At 37.3% G+C, this 14,693-nt stretch overlaps 1 non-coding gene across 1 annotated transcript; it reads right to left on the reverse strand.

The window, feature by feature from the left end:
• Window positions 1-11,863: 11,863 nt before the first annotated feature.
• Window positions 11,864-11,971, reverse strand: LOC112767914 (small nucleolar RNA R71). Its single transcript, XR_003185354.1, has one exon. It is a non-coding gene; the product is annotated as a small nucleolar RNA R71 (small nucleolar RNA).
• Between the last annotated feature and the right edge of the window lie 2,722 nt (window positions 11,972-14,693).

A 14,693-nucleotide genomic window follows, 5' to 3' on the forward strand; every position in this document is an offset into this window, starting at 1 on the left:
GGACCCACGCTGATCCATCGGTGCATGCGTGTCATGTGCGCGTACGCGCCCCTATACCTCAGGAAACTATGGCAAATTTTATATCATTTCTAAGCCCCGGATGTTAGCTTTCCAACGCAACTAAAACCGCCTCATTTGGACCTCTGTAGCTCAAGTTATGGTCGATTGAGTGCGAAGATGTCAGGCTTGACAGCTTTGCGGTTCCTTCATTTCTTCATGAGTTCTCCCACTTTGCATACTTTTCTCCTCACTTCTTCCATCCAATACTTACCTTATGAACCTGAAATCACTCAACAAACATATCAAGGCATCGAATGGTATTAAAGTGAGTTATAGTTAGCTATTTTAAGGCCTAAAAAGTATGTTTACACACTTAAGCACAAATCTAGGGAGAATTACAAAACCATGCTATTTCATTGAATAAATGTGAGAAAAGTTGATAAAATCCCGCAAATTAAGCACAAGATAAACCACAAAATCGTGGTTTATCAAATCTCCCCACACTTAAAACAAGCATGTCCTCATGCTAAGAATAAAGAAGGACAAGAAAAGGGGTATGAACATTTATTCAATGTAAAAAAACTATATAAACCTATCTACATGCATGCAACTAAATGCAAAATGCTTCTACCTACTTGGTTAAAAGCAAATCAATCTCCAAAAAAATATATAAGCAAGTAGGGCAAAGGTCATATGACGACTCACAAACTCTACCAATTCAAATATCAAAATGAAGTTCAAATAGACTTGCAAGAAGAAAGCTCATGAAAGCTGGGAACAAGGAATTGAGCATCGAACCCTCACCGGAAGTGTATCCGCTCTAGTCGCTCTAGTGTATAGGGTCGATCACTCAATTCTCTTCTAATCATGCTTTCCTTGATTTGTTTTTCATCTAACAATCAACAATTATTCAATGCATGTATACATTCATCATGAGGACTTGTTCATAGGTTGTAATGGGGCTAGGGTAAAGGTAGGGATGTATATGGTCAAGTGAGCTTGAAATTTGAATCATTGATTAACCTAAGCTCTCACCAAACACATATGACAACCTATACAATTCTAATACACAACCTAGCTACCCATGATTCCCACTTTTTCACATACTCATGCATCCTCTTTAATTAACATTCCATATGCATTGATTTTTATTGAACTTTACTTTGGAGAATTTTTTGTCCCCTTTTTATTTCTTTTACTCTTTTTTATTTTTCTATATTTTTTTTCTTTTATATATGTATATGTTCTTTTTCTTTTTCTTTATCATTTTTTTTCTAAGGTATATACAAATGTATCAATGCATATGGTTTTACATATAGTGCATGAATGTACCCAATTCCCAATATTTTTAACAAAAATAAAAATTACACTTTTACCTCAACCAATGTCCCAAGTTTCCCATACCCAAATAATACACACCCTCGCTAGCCTAAGCTAATCCAAGATCCAAATTAAGGGATATTTATTGTTTTTCACTTAGGGGTAGTGATGTGCTAATATTAAGAACGAAAGGGATTAATTAGGCTCAAAATTGGCTAACAATGGTTGATGAAAGGTAGGCTCTTTGGGTAAGTGAGCTATATGAAATGATGGCCTCAATCATATAAATGCATGTATACATGGAATAATGGACATAAAGAATCAAACAAATCAAAGATTACAATCATAGAAAGAGAACAATGCACACAAGAATGAAAATAAGTGGTTATGTGATGTAACCACGCAATTGGGCTCAAAACTCACATGCTTGTGTTCTTAGCTCAAAAACCATGTTCCAAAATAAATTCTTCAAGCAAGTTCATCACAAAAAAATTTTCAAATTGGTAGGGTACCCTAGAACAATTTTTCTTGGAAAAGAAATCATCACCCAAACCAAGTAGTCCTAACATAAAAAGAAATGGTGAAATATGTACAAATTCTAACTAACATGCAATCTATCATGCAATGCAACAACTAATCTTACAAAGACAAAAATTAAAAATTGGTGTTGAAAAAGGAAGTTGTTACCCATGGAGGTCGGTCGGACGACCTCCCCACACTTAGAAATTTGCACCGTCCTCGGTGCATGCAAAGAAGAGAAAGGTGGACGGGTTGCTACAATTGATGAGCTCCTCCAAAATGTTGTACGGAAGGACTTGTTTGTTGCCCCATTTAGAAGCTTTTCCTTTTCCTCTTTCGGTGGCCAACCTAAAAGGAAAGAAAAATAAAGAAAATTAAGCCTACAACAAAGATATCAAAGCAAATAGAACATAGGCGAGGGCTAATGCTAAATAAGAGTAAGGTTCTCACTACATTGTAGTTACAACATGTGAGTGAGAAAACAATATAAGCTAAGGCATATTAACAAACACTTGATGCAAGAGTAAAGTCAAAGCATGAAGAGCACTCAAAAGCATCAAGTTCAACAAGAAAGAGTGGGCCATGAAAGACATGCGAGTTCATATCAATGCACAAAGAATATAAGAGTCATACAAGATTAAGCATTGATTTAAAAGTTTCATCACCCAACAATATCAAACAAGTCAAGAAGCATCAATATTAACCAAGAAATTCTCAACAATTGAGTAAGAAAATTCAACACCATTATTCAAATAAGAAGCGCAAAAAAAGAAGAAGGTAAAAACAAGCTATAAAAACAAAATGAAAATGCAAAGAATAAAAGTTTGCGAATGCAATGGACAAAAGAAAATGGAAGATGAGAAAAAAAACTCTTTTTTTTTGCGACGTGGACGCGTCATGCACGCCCACGCGCCGATGCGCAAATTGGCAGAGGGACACGTACGCGCCATGTGCGCTTACGCGCGGATGCAGCATGGACAATCCACGCGTACGCGTCATGTGTGCTTACGCGCGGATTGCCTGACACAAAGTAGGCATAAAGTGGGCACAACTCTCGGGTTTTAGTACTAGGAGTTGTGAAACCACATCGATGCGCGCGCGCTTGCGCGCCGATGCTCACTTTTGTTTTTCTTTTTTTCAAAAACAGGGCACTCTCCTAATCTACAAGCATTCTAAAACAATCAAAAATCAAATTTAACAAAAAATCTTTTTGGTTTTTGAAAAAATTTTAAATATACTAAAAACAAAACTTATACTACAAGCAAAATGCAATCTAACAATAACTATTCTAATCAAAGCATGAATGCAACAAACAACCTATCAATAAAAGCAAAATGCATAAGTGTATAGAAAATAAGAAGAACTACCTATAATGGCAACTCCAATCACTTATTAACCAAATCTAAAAGAGATTGGAAAGAGTTTACCATGGTGGAGTGTCTCCCACCTAGCACTTTTAGTTTAAGTCCTTAAGTTGGACATTTGGAAGGCTCCTTGTTATGGTGGCTTATGCTTGTACTCATCTTGAAACCTCCACTAATGCTTGGACTTCAAGTAAGCTCTAAAATTCAAAACCAATGGCACCAAGCTTTGATGAAGTTCCACACATGCTAAGGGCTTCCAAAATTGATCTTCATCTATTCCCGGATCCCAAATCTTATTTCTACACCCATCTTCAAGTTGATCATCACAATTCCAATTGGGTGAGAAGTGATCCGAATTCTCAAGTAAACACCAAAGCATCTTCCCAGACCCCTTTAGTTGAGAACTATACCAACCATTGTACTTAGACTTTAAGCTTCCAACCATAAGGAACCCTGAATGGCATTTCCAGCCACTACTCAATTTTCTTTTATTCTTAACCCCACAAAGAGATCTAAGTTGCCCATCATTTTCAATCAAACCATATTCAAGTGGGAAAGTAAAGATTAGAGATAAGAATTTTACCCACTTGAATGTTATGTTGGATGACGACTTAGGAAGGGACGTCTCCAATGGTCTTGTAACTTCTTTGAATACCTCCACCTCTTGGCAAATTTCTTCAAATTCAACCTCTTCCTCTTGACAAAGTCCTTCACATTCAACCACTTCTTCACCAACTTCTTCTAGCTCTTCCCCACTCTTCATGTTTGATGAGTGGATAATTTATACGCTTTTTGGCATTGTTTTTACATATTTTTCAGTATGATTTAGTTAGTTTTTAGTATATTTTTATTAGTTTTTAATTAAAAATCACATTTCTGGACTTTACTATGAGTTTGTGTGTTTTTCTGCGATTTCAGGTATTTTCTGGCTGAAATTGAGGGACCTGAGCAAAAATCAGATTCACAGGTTGAAGAAGGACTGCAGATGCTGTTGGATTCTGACCTCCCTGCACTCAAAGTGGATGTTCAAACCTTTAGACAGAAAGAAGGTGAATCCCTCTATGAAGCTTGGGGGAGATATAAGCAACTGACCAAAAAGTGTCCTTCTGACATGCTTTCAGAATGGACCATTCTGGATATATTCTATGATGGTCTGTCTGAACTATCAAAGATGTCACTGGACCATTCTGCAGGTGGATCCATTCACCTAAAGAAAACGCCTGCAGAAGCTCAAGAACTCATTGACATGGTTGCTAATAACCAGTTTATGTATACTTCTGAAAGGAATCCTGTGAATAATGGGACGCCTATGAGGAAGGGAGTTCTTGAAATTGATACTCTGAATGCCATATTGGCTCAGAATAAAATATTGACTCAGCAAGTCAATATGATCTCTCAGAGTCTGAATGGATTGAAGGAATCATCTAACAGTACTAAAGAGGCATCTTCTGAAGAAGAAGCTTATGATCCTGAGAACCCTGCAATAGCAGAGGTGAATTACATGGGTGAACCTTATGGAAACACCTATAACCCCTAATGGAGAAATCATCCAAATTTCTCATGGAAGGATCAACAAAAGCCTCAACAAGGCTTTAATAATGGTGGAAGAAACATGTTTAACAATAGTAAACCTTTTCCATCATCCACTCAAGAACAGACAGAGAATTCTGAGCAGAATCCATCTAGCTTAGCAAATTTAGTCTCTGATCTATCTAAACCCACTGTGAGTTTCATGAATGAAACAAGGTCTTCCATTAGAAATTTGAAAGCACAAGTGGGCCAGCTGAGTAAAGGAATCAATGAAACCCCTCCTAGTACTCTCCCAAGCAATACAGAAGAGAATCCAAAGAGAGAGTGCAAGGCCATTGATATAACAATCATGGCCGAACCTACAGGGGAGGAAGAGGACGTGAATCCCAGTGAGGAAGACCTCCTGGGACGTCCAGTGATCAACAAGGAGTTTCCCTTTGAGGAACCAAAGGACTCTGAGGCTCATATGGAGACCATAGAGATTCCATTGAACCTCCTTGTGCCATTCATGAGCTCTGATGAGTATTCTTCTTCTGAAGAGAATGAGGATGTTACTGAAGAGCAAGTTGACAAGTACCTTAACGCAATCATGAAGCTGAATGCCAAATTATTTGGTAATGAGACTTGGGAAAATGAACCTCCCTTGCTCATCAATAAACTGAGTGATTTGGATCAACTGACATTACCTCAGAAGAAACAAGATCCTGGAAAGTTCTTAATACCTTGTACCATAGGCACCACGACCTTTGAGAAGGCTCTATGTGACCTTGGGTCAGGGATAAACCTCATGCCACACTCTGTAATGGAGAAACTAGGAATCCTTGAGGTACAGGCTGCCAATTTCTCATTAGAGATGGCAGACAAATCTATGAAAATGGCTTATGGACTAGTAGAGGACGTGTTAGTAAAGGTTAAAGGCCTTTACATCCCTGCTGATTTCATAATTCTAGACACTGGGAAGGATGAGGATGAATCCATCATCCTTGGAAGACCCTTCCTAGCCACAGCAAGAGCTGTGATTGATGTAGACAGAGGAGAATTGATCCTTCAACTGAATGAGGACAACCTTGTGTTTAAAACTCAAGAATCTCCTTCTATAACAATGAAGAGGAAGCATAGAAAGCTTCTCTCAGTACACAGTCAACTAAAGCCCCCACAGTCAAACTCTAAGTTTGGTGTTGGGAGGCCTCAGCCAAACTCTAAGTTTGGTGTTGAACTCCCATATCCAAACTCTATGTTTGGTGTTGGAAGTCTATAAAATTGACCTGATCACCTGTGTGGCTCCATGAGAGCCCACTGTCAAGCTATTGACATTAAAGAAGCACTTGTTGGGAGGCAACCCAATTTTTATTTATCTAATTTTATTTTTATTTTTATTGTTCTTTCATGTTTTATTAGGTTCATGATCATGTGGAGTCACAAAATAAATACAAAAATTAAAAATAGAATAAAAACAGCAGAAGAAAAATCACACCCTGGAGGAAGGACTTACTGGCGTTTAAACGTCAGTAAGGAGCATCTGGCTGGCGTTCAACGCCAGAACAGAGCATGGATCTGGCGTTGAACGCCAGAAACAAGCAACATCCTGGCGTTCAAACGCTAGGAATGCACCTTGAGAAGAGCTGGCGCTGAACGCCAGAAACAAGCATAGAATTGGCATTCAACGCCAGAAACATGCTGCATCTGGGCGTTGAACGCCCAGAAGAAGCATCAATTCAGCGTTTAAGCGCCAGAATTGCATGCAAAGGCGTTTTACTTGCCTAATTGGTGCAGGGATGCAAATCCTTGCCACCTCAGGATCTGTGGACCCCACAGGATCATCTCAGCATCTGTGGACCCCGCAGGATCCCTGACGAACGAGATTTTTGCCAGTAAAGAATGTCATAAAAATAGTCGCGTTGTAGATATAGTCTCTAAACCAACAAAAATCCCTTTCGTGCAAACATTTTGGTTGTCACAAGTAACAAACCCCTTTGGGAGCAAATCAACACCTCCCCAGGAGAATTAAGTTCCAACATGGGACAACTAAGGGTGGAACATTAAGAGCACTCCATCATCCTCCATGAAATTAGAGAAGATCAAAGAGCAATGAGGGAGGAGCAACAAAGACAAGGAAGAGACATAGAAGAGCTCAAGGACATCATTGGTTCCTCAAGAAGAAAACGCCACCATCACTAAGGTGGACTCATTCTTGGTTCTTAAATTTTCTGTTTTTCGTTTTTATGTTAAATGTTTATCTATATTTGTGTCTTATTACATGATCATTAGTATTCAAGTGTCTATGCCTTAAAGTAGTGAATATGAATCCATCACCTCTCTTGAATGAAAAATGTTTTAATTACAAAAGAACAAGAAGTACATGGTTTCAAATTCATCCTTGAAACTAGTTTAATTATTTTGATGTGGTGACAATACTTTTTGTTTTCTGAATGAATGCTTGAACAGTGCATATGTCTTTTGAAGTTGATGTTTATGAATATTAAATATGTTGGCTCTTGAAAGAATGATGAAAAGGAGAAATGTTATTTGATAATCTGAAAAATCATAAAATTGATTCTTGAAGCAAGAAAAAGCAGTGAATATACAAAAGCTTGCGAGAAAAAAAAAAGAGAAAAAAATAGCGAAAAAAAAAGAGAAAAAAAGAAAAAGCAAGCAGAAAAAAGCAAAAAGCTCTTAAAACCAAAAGGCAAGAGCAAAAAAAACCAAAAGGCAAGGGTAATAAAAAGGATCCAAGACTTTGAGCATCAGTGGATAGGAGGGCCTAAAGGAGCAAAATCCTAGCCTAAGCGGCTAAACCAAGCTGTCCCTAACCATGTGCTTGTGGCGTGAAGGTGTCAAGTGAAAACTTGAGACTGAGCAGTTAAAGTCAAGGTCCAAAGCAAAAGAAGAGTGTGCTTAAGAACCCTAGACACCTCTAATTGGGGACTTTAGCAAAGCTGAGTCACAATCTGAAAAGGTTCACCCAGTTATGTGTCTGTGGCATTTATGTATCCGGTGGTAATACTGGAAAACAAAGTGCTTAGGGCCACGGCCAAGACTCATAAAGTAGCTGTGTTCAAGAATCAACATACTGAACTAGGAGAATCAATAACACTATCTGAACTCTGAGTTCCTATAGATGCCAATCATTCTAAACTTCAATGGATAAAGTGAGATGCCAAAACTATTCAAGAGGCAAAAAGCTACAAGTCCCGCTCATTTGATTGGGGCTAAGTTTCATTGATATTTTAGAATTTATAGTATATTCTCTTCTTTTTATCCTATTTGATTTTCAGTTGCTTGGGGACAAGCAACAATTTAAGTTTGGTGTTGTGATGAGCGGATAATTTATACGCTTTTTGGCATTGTTTTTACATAGTTTTCAATATGATTTAGTTAGTTTTTAGTATATTTTTATTAGTTTTTAATTAAAAATCATATTTCTAGACTTTACTATGAGTTTCTGTATTTTTCTGTAATTTCAGGTATTTTCTGGCTGAAATTGAGGGACCTGAGCAAAAATCAGATTCAGAGGTTGAAGAAGGACTGCAGATGCTGTTGGATTCTGACCTCCCTGCACTCAAAGTGGATTATCTAGAGCTACAGAACTTTAATTGGTGCGCTTTTAATTGCGTTGGAAAGTACACATCCAGGGCTTTCTAGCAATATATAATAGTCCATACTTTGCCTGAGTTTAGATGACTCAAACCGGCGTTGAACGCCAGTTCTATGTTGCAGTCTGGCGTTCAGCGCCAGAAACAAGTTGCAAAGTGGAGTTCAACGCCAGAAACACGTTACAAACTGGCGTTCAACTCCAAGAATGACCTCTCCACGTGTAAACTTCAAGCTCAGCCCAAGCACATACCAAGTGGGCCCCGGAAGTGGATTTCTGCATCAATTACTCATTCTGTAAACCCTAGTAACTAGTTTAGTATAAATAGGACTTTTTACTATTGTATTTACATATCTTTGGATTATCTTTTGGAACATCTTTAGTTTCATCTTTAGATCACGTTTGGGGGCTGGCCATTCGGCCATGCCTGAACCTCATCACTTATGTATTTTCAACGGTAGAGTTTCTACACACCATAGATTAAGGTGTGGAGTTCTGCTGTTCCTCACGAATTAATACAAAGTACTACTGTTTTTCTATTCAATTTAACTTATTCCGCTTCTAAGATATTCATTCGCACTTCAACATGAATGTGATGATCGTGACACTCATCATCATTCCCTATGAACGTGTGCCTGACAACCACTTTCGTTCTATCTTCGATTGAATGAGTATCTCTTGGATTTCTTAATTAGAATCTTCGTGGTATAAGTTAGAACCCATGGATGGCCATTCTTGAGATCCAGAAAGTCTAAACCTTGTCTGTGGTATTCCGAGTAGGATTCGGGAAGGGATGACTGTGACGAGCTTCAAACTCGCGAGTGCTGGGCGTAGTGACAGACGCAAAAGGATGGTGAATCCTATTCCAGTATAATCGAGAACCTCCAGATGATTAGCAATGCAATGACAGTGCATCGGACCATTTTCACAGAGAGGACGGGATGTAGCCACTGACAACGGTGATGCCCAATATACAGCTTGCCATGGAAAGGAGTAGGATTGATTGGATGAAGACAGCAGGAAAGCAGAGGTTCAGAGGAACGAAAGCATCTCTATACGCTTATCTGAAATTCTCACCAATGAATTACATAAGTACCACTATCCTATTTTATATTTTATTTATTTTCATCCACTATAATTTCTTAAAACAATTTAATCCGCTTGACTGAGATTTACAAGATGACCTTAGCTTGCTTCATACCAACAATCTCCGTGGGATTTGACCCTTACTCACGTAAGGTATTACTTGGACGACCCAGTGCACTTGCTGGTTAGTTGTACGAAGTTGTGAAACAAAATTAAGAATATGAACGTGCGTATGAAGTTTTTAGCGCCGTTACCAAGGAAGTAAAGATCACGATTTCGCACACCAAGTTTTTGGCGCCGTTGCCGAGGATTGTTCGAGTTTGGACAACTGACGGTTCATCTTGTTGCTCAGATTAGGTAATTTTCTTTTTGTTTTATTTTCAAAAAAAAATATATACAAAAATCCAAAAAAAATTAATAAAATCATAAAAATCAAAAATATTTTATGTTGTTTGTTTGAGTCTTGAGTCAATTTTTAAGTTTGGTGTCAATTTCATACTTTTATTTTTCTAAAATTTTTCGAAAATTCATGCATTCATAGTGTTCTTCATGATCTTCAAGTTGTTCTTGGTAAGTGTTCTTATTTGATCTTCATATTTTCTTGTTTTGTGTCTTTTCTTGTTTTTCATATGCCTTTTCAATTTGTTAGTGTCTGAAGTTTGCAAATTTCTAAGTTTGGTGTCTTGCATGTTTTCTTTGCATAAAAAATTTTTCAAAAATATGTTCTTGATGTTCATCTTGGCATTCAAAGTGTTCTTGGTGTTCATCTTGACATTCATAGTGTTCTTGCATGCATCACATGTTTTGATCCAAAATTTTCATGCATTGAGTCAATTTTGTGTTTTTCTCTTTCATCATTAAAAATTCAAAAATAAAAAAAATATCTTTCCCTTTTTCACTCATAAATTTTTGAAAATTTGAGTTGACTTTTTCAAAACTTTTTAAAATTTAGTTATTTCTTATGAGTCAAATCAAATTTTCAATTTAAAAATCCTATCTTTTTCAAAATCTTTTTCAGAAATCAAATCTTTTTCATTTTTTCTTATTTATTTTCGAAAATTATAAAAATATATTTCAAAAATCTTTTTCTTAATTCTATCTCATAATTTTCGAAAATATTACTAACAATTAATGTGATTGATTAAAAGATGTAAGGTTTGTTACTTGCCTAATAAGAAAGGTTCAATATTTAAATTTTAAAATCAAATCTTTTTGTTTCTTGTTAGTCAAGTAATCAACTTTAATTTTCAAAATCAAATATTTTTAAATTTCTTTTTCAAACCTTTTTCAGAATAATTTTCAATCATATCTTTTTCAATTTCAATCATATCTTTTTCGAAATCAAATTTAAAATCTTTTCTAACTTCTTTTCTAACTTCCTATCTTTTCAAAATTTGACTTTCAAATCTTTTTCAATCAATCTTATCTTTTTGTTTCAATCACATCTTTTTCAAATTTCAATCTTATCTTGCCAAAATTTGATTTTCAAAATCTCTTAACCACTTAACTTTTTGTTTGATTCTTATCTTTTTCAAAACTGCCCAACTAACTTTCTACCTTTAATTTTCGAAAATTCCTCCCTCTTTTTTTTCAAAATTTCTTTTTAATTAACTAATTATTTTAAATTTTAATTTTTAATTTAATTTCAAAATTTAATTTTCAAAATTTAACTTTAAATTTAATTTTTATTTTAATTAATTTTCGAAATTCTCTCACCTCTCATCTCCTTCTATTTATTTATTCATCTACTAACACTTTTCTTCCACCCAAAAATTTGAACCCCATCCTCCTCTCTGTGTTCGAGTTTTTCCTCTTCTCTTCCTTACATTACATTCTTCTCTTCTTCTACTCACATAAAGGAATATCTATACTGTGACATAGAGGATTCCATATTTTCTACTTTCTTCTTCTTTTTCATATGAGCAGGAACAAGGATAAGAACATTCTTGTTGAAGCTGATCCTGAACTTGAAAGAATTCTGAAGAGGAAGCTAAGGGAAGCTAAAGCACAACTCTCTGGAGAAAATCTGACAGAAATTTTCGAAAAAGAAGAAGACAATATGGCCGAAAATAATAATAATGCAAGGAGGATGCTTGGTGACTTCACTGCACCTAATTCTAATTTACATGGAAGAAGCATCTCAATTCCTTCCATTGGAGCAAACAACTTTGAGCTTAAACCTCAATTAGTTTCTCTGATGCAACAGAACTGCAAGTTTCATGGACTTCCATCTGAAGATCCTTTTTAGTTCTTGACTGAATTCTTGCAGATCTGTGATACTGTTAAGACCAATGGGGTTGATCCCGAGGTCTACAGGCTTATGCTTTTCCCGTTTGCTGTAAGAGACAGAGTAAGAGTATGGTTGGACTCTCAACCTAAAGATAGCCTGAACTCTTGGGATAAGCTGGTCACGACTTTCTTAGCCAAGTACTTTCTTCCTCAAAAGCTTAGTAAGCTTAGAGTGGATGTTCAAACCTTCAGACAGAAAGAAGGTGAATCCCTTTATGAAGCTTGGGAGAGATATAAGCAACTGACCAAAAAGTGTCCTTCTGACATGCTTTCAGAATGGACCATTCTGGATATATTCTATGATAGTCTGTCTGAACTATCAAAGATGTCACTGGACCATTCTGCAGGTGGATCCATTCACCTAAAGCAAAACGCCTGTAGAAGCTCAAGAATTCGTTGACATGGTTGCTAATAACCAGTTCATGTATACTTCTGAAAGGAATCCTGTGAATAATGGGACGCTTATGAGGAAGGGAGTTCTTGAAATTGATACTCTGAATGCCATATTGGCTCAGAATAAAATATTGACTCAGCAAGTCAATATGATCTCTCAGAGTCTGAATGGATTGAAGGAATCATCCAATAGTACTAAAGAGGCATCTTCTGAAGAAGAAGCTTATGATCCTGAGAACCCTGCAATAGTAGAGGTGAATTACATGGGTGAACCTTATGGAAACACCTATAACCCCTCATGGAGAAATCATCCAAATTTCTCATGGAAGGATCAACAAAAGCCTCAACAGGGCTTTAATAATGGTGGAAGAAACAGGTTTAACAATAGTAAACCTTTTCCATCATCCACTCAGCAACAGACAGAGAATTCTAAGCAGAATCCATCTAGCTTAGCAAATTTAGTCTCTGATCTATCTAAGGCCACTGTGAGTTTCATGAATGAAACAAGGTCTTCCATTAGAAATTTGGAAGCACAAGTGGGCCAGCTGAGTAAAGGAATCACTGAAACCCCTCCTAGTACTCTCCCAAGCAATACAGAAGAGAATCTAAGGAGAGAGTGCAAGGCCATTGATATAACAATCATGGCTGAACCTACAGGGGAGGAAGAGGACGTGAATCCCAGCGAGGAAGACCTCCTGGGACGTCCAGTGATCAACAAGGAGTTTTCCTTTGAGGAACCAAAGGACTCTGAGGCTCATCTGGAGACCATAGAGATTCCATTGAACCTCCTTGTGCCATTCATGAGCTTTAATGAGTATTCTTCTTCTGAAGAGAATGAGGATGTTACTGAAGAGCAAGTTGCCAAGTACCTTGGTGCAATCTTGAAGCTAAATGCCAAATTATTTGGTAATGAGACTTGGGAAGATGAACCTCCCTTGCTCATCAATGAACTGAGTGATCTGGATCAACTGACATTACCTCAGAAGAAACAAGATCCTGGAAAGTTCTTAATACCTTGTACCATAGGCACCATGACCTTTGAGAAGGCTCTATGTGACCTTGGGTCAGGGATAAAACTCATGCCACTCTCTGTAATGGAGAAACTATGAATCCTTGAGGTACAGGCTGCCAATTTCTCATTAGAGATGGCAGACAAATCTATGAAAATGGCTTATGGACTAGTAGAGGACGTGTTAGTAAAGGTTAAAGGCCTTTACGTCCCTGCTAATTTCATAATCCTAGACACTGGGAAGGATGAGGATGAATCCATCATCCTTGGAAGACCCTTCCTAGCCACAGCAAGAGCTGTGATTAATGTAGATAGAGGAGAATTGATCCTTCAACTGAATGAGGACAACCTTGTGTTTAAAACTCAAGAATCTCCTTCTGTAACAATGGAGAGGAAGCATAGAAAGCTTCTCTCAGTATAGAGTCAACTAAAGCCCCCACAGTCAAAGTCTAAGTTTGGTGTTGAACTCCCATATCCAAACTCTAAGTTTGGTGTTGGGAGTCTATAAAATTGACCTGATCACCTGTGTGGCTCCATGAGAGCCCACTGTCAAGCTATTGACATTAAAGAAGTGCTTGTTGGGAGGCAACCCAATTTTTATTTATCTAATTTTATTTTTATTTTTATTGTTCTTTCATGTTTTATTAGGTTCATGATCATGTGGAGTCACAAAATAAATACAAAAATTAAAAACAGAATAAAAAATAGCAGAAGAAAAATCACACCCTGGAGGAAGGACTTACTGGCGTTTAAACGCCAGTAAGGAGCATCTGGCTGGCGTTCAACGCCAGAACAGAGCATGGATCTGGCGTTGAACACCAGAAATAAGCAACATCCTGGCATTCAATGGAAGATTGACTCAAAAGGCAAACCCGTTCAGCTAAGAAGATTGGACCTTAAGCCTGTAGCTAGAGGATGGTTGGAGTTCATTCAATGCTCAATCATTCCCACTAGCAACCGGTCTGAAGTTACTGTAGACCGGGCCATCATGATCCATAGTATCATGATTGGGGAGGAAGTAGAAGTTCATGAGATTATACCTCAAGAACTCTACAAGGTAGCTGACAAGTCCTCTACTATGGCAAGGTTGGCCTTTCCTCACCTCGTTTGCCTTCTATGCAATTCGGATGGGATTGACATAGAGGGAGATATCCTCATTGATGAGGACAAGCCCATCACTAAGAAAAGGATGGAGAAAACAAGAGAGACTATTCATGGATCTCAAGAGACGCATGAAGAATTTTTGGGAGAAAATCAACACCTCCCTAGGAGAATTAAGTTCCAACATGGGACAACTAAGGGTGGAACATCAAGAGAACTCCATCATCCTCCATGAAATTAGAGAAGATCAAAGAGCAATAAGGGAGGAGCAACAAAGACAAGGAAGAGACATAGAAGAGCTCAAGGACATCATTGGTTCCTCAAGAAGAAAACACCACCATCACTAAGGTGGACTCATTCCTTGTTCTTAAATTTTCTGTTTTTCATTTTTATGTTAAATGTTTATCTATATTTGTGTCTTATTACATGATCATTAGTATTCAAGTGTCTATGCCTTAAAGTAGTGAATATGAATCCATCACCTCTCTTG

The sequence above is a fragment of the Arachis hypogaea genome, chromosome 17 (assembly GCF_003086295.3).
Source record: "Arachis hypogaea cultivar Tifrunner chromosome 17, arahy.Tifrunner.gnm2.J5K5, whole genome shotgun sequence".
Classification (NCBI taxonomy): domain Eukaryota; kingdom Viridiplantae; phylum Streptophyta; class Magnoliopsida; order Fabales; family Fabaceae; genus Arachis; species Arachis hypogaea.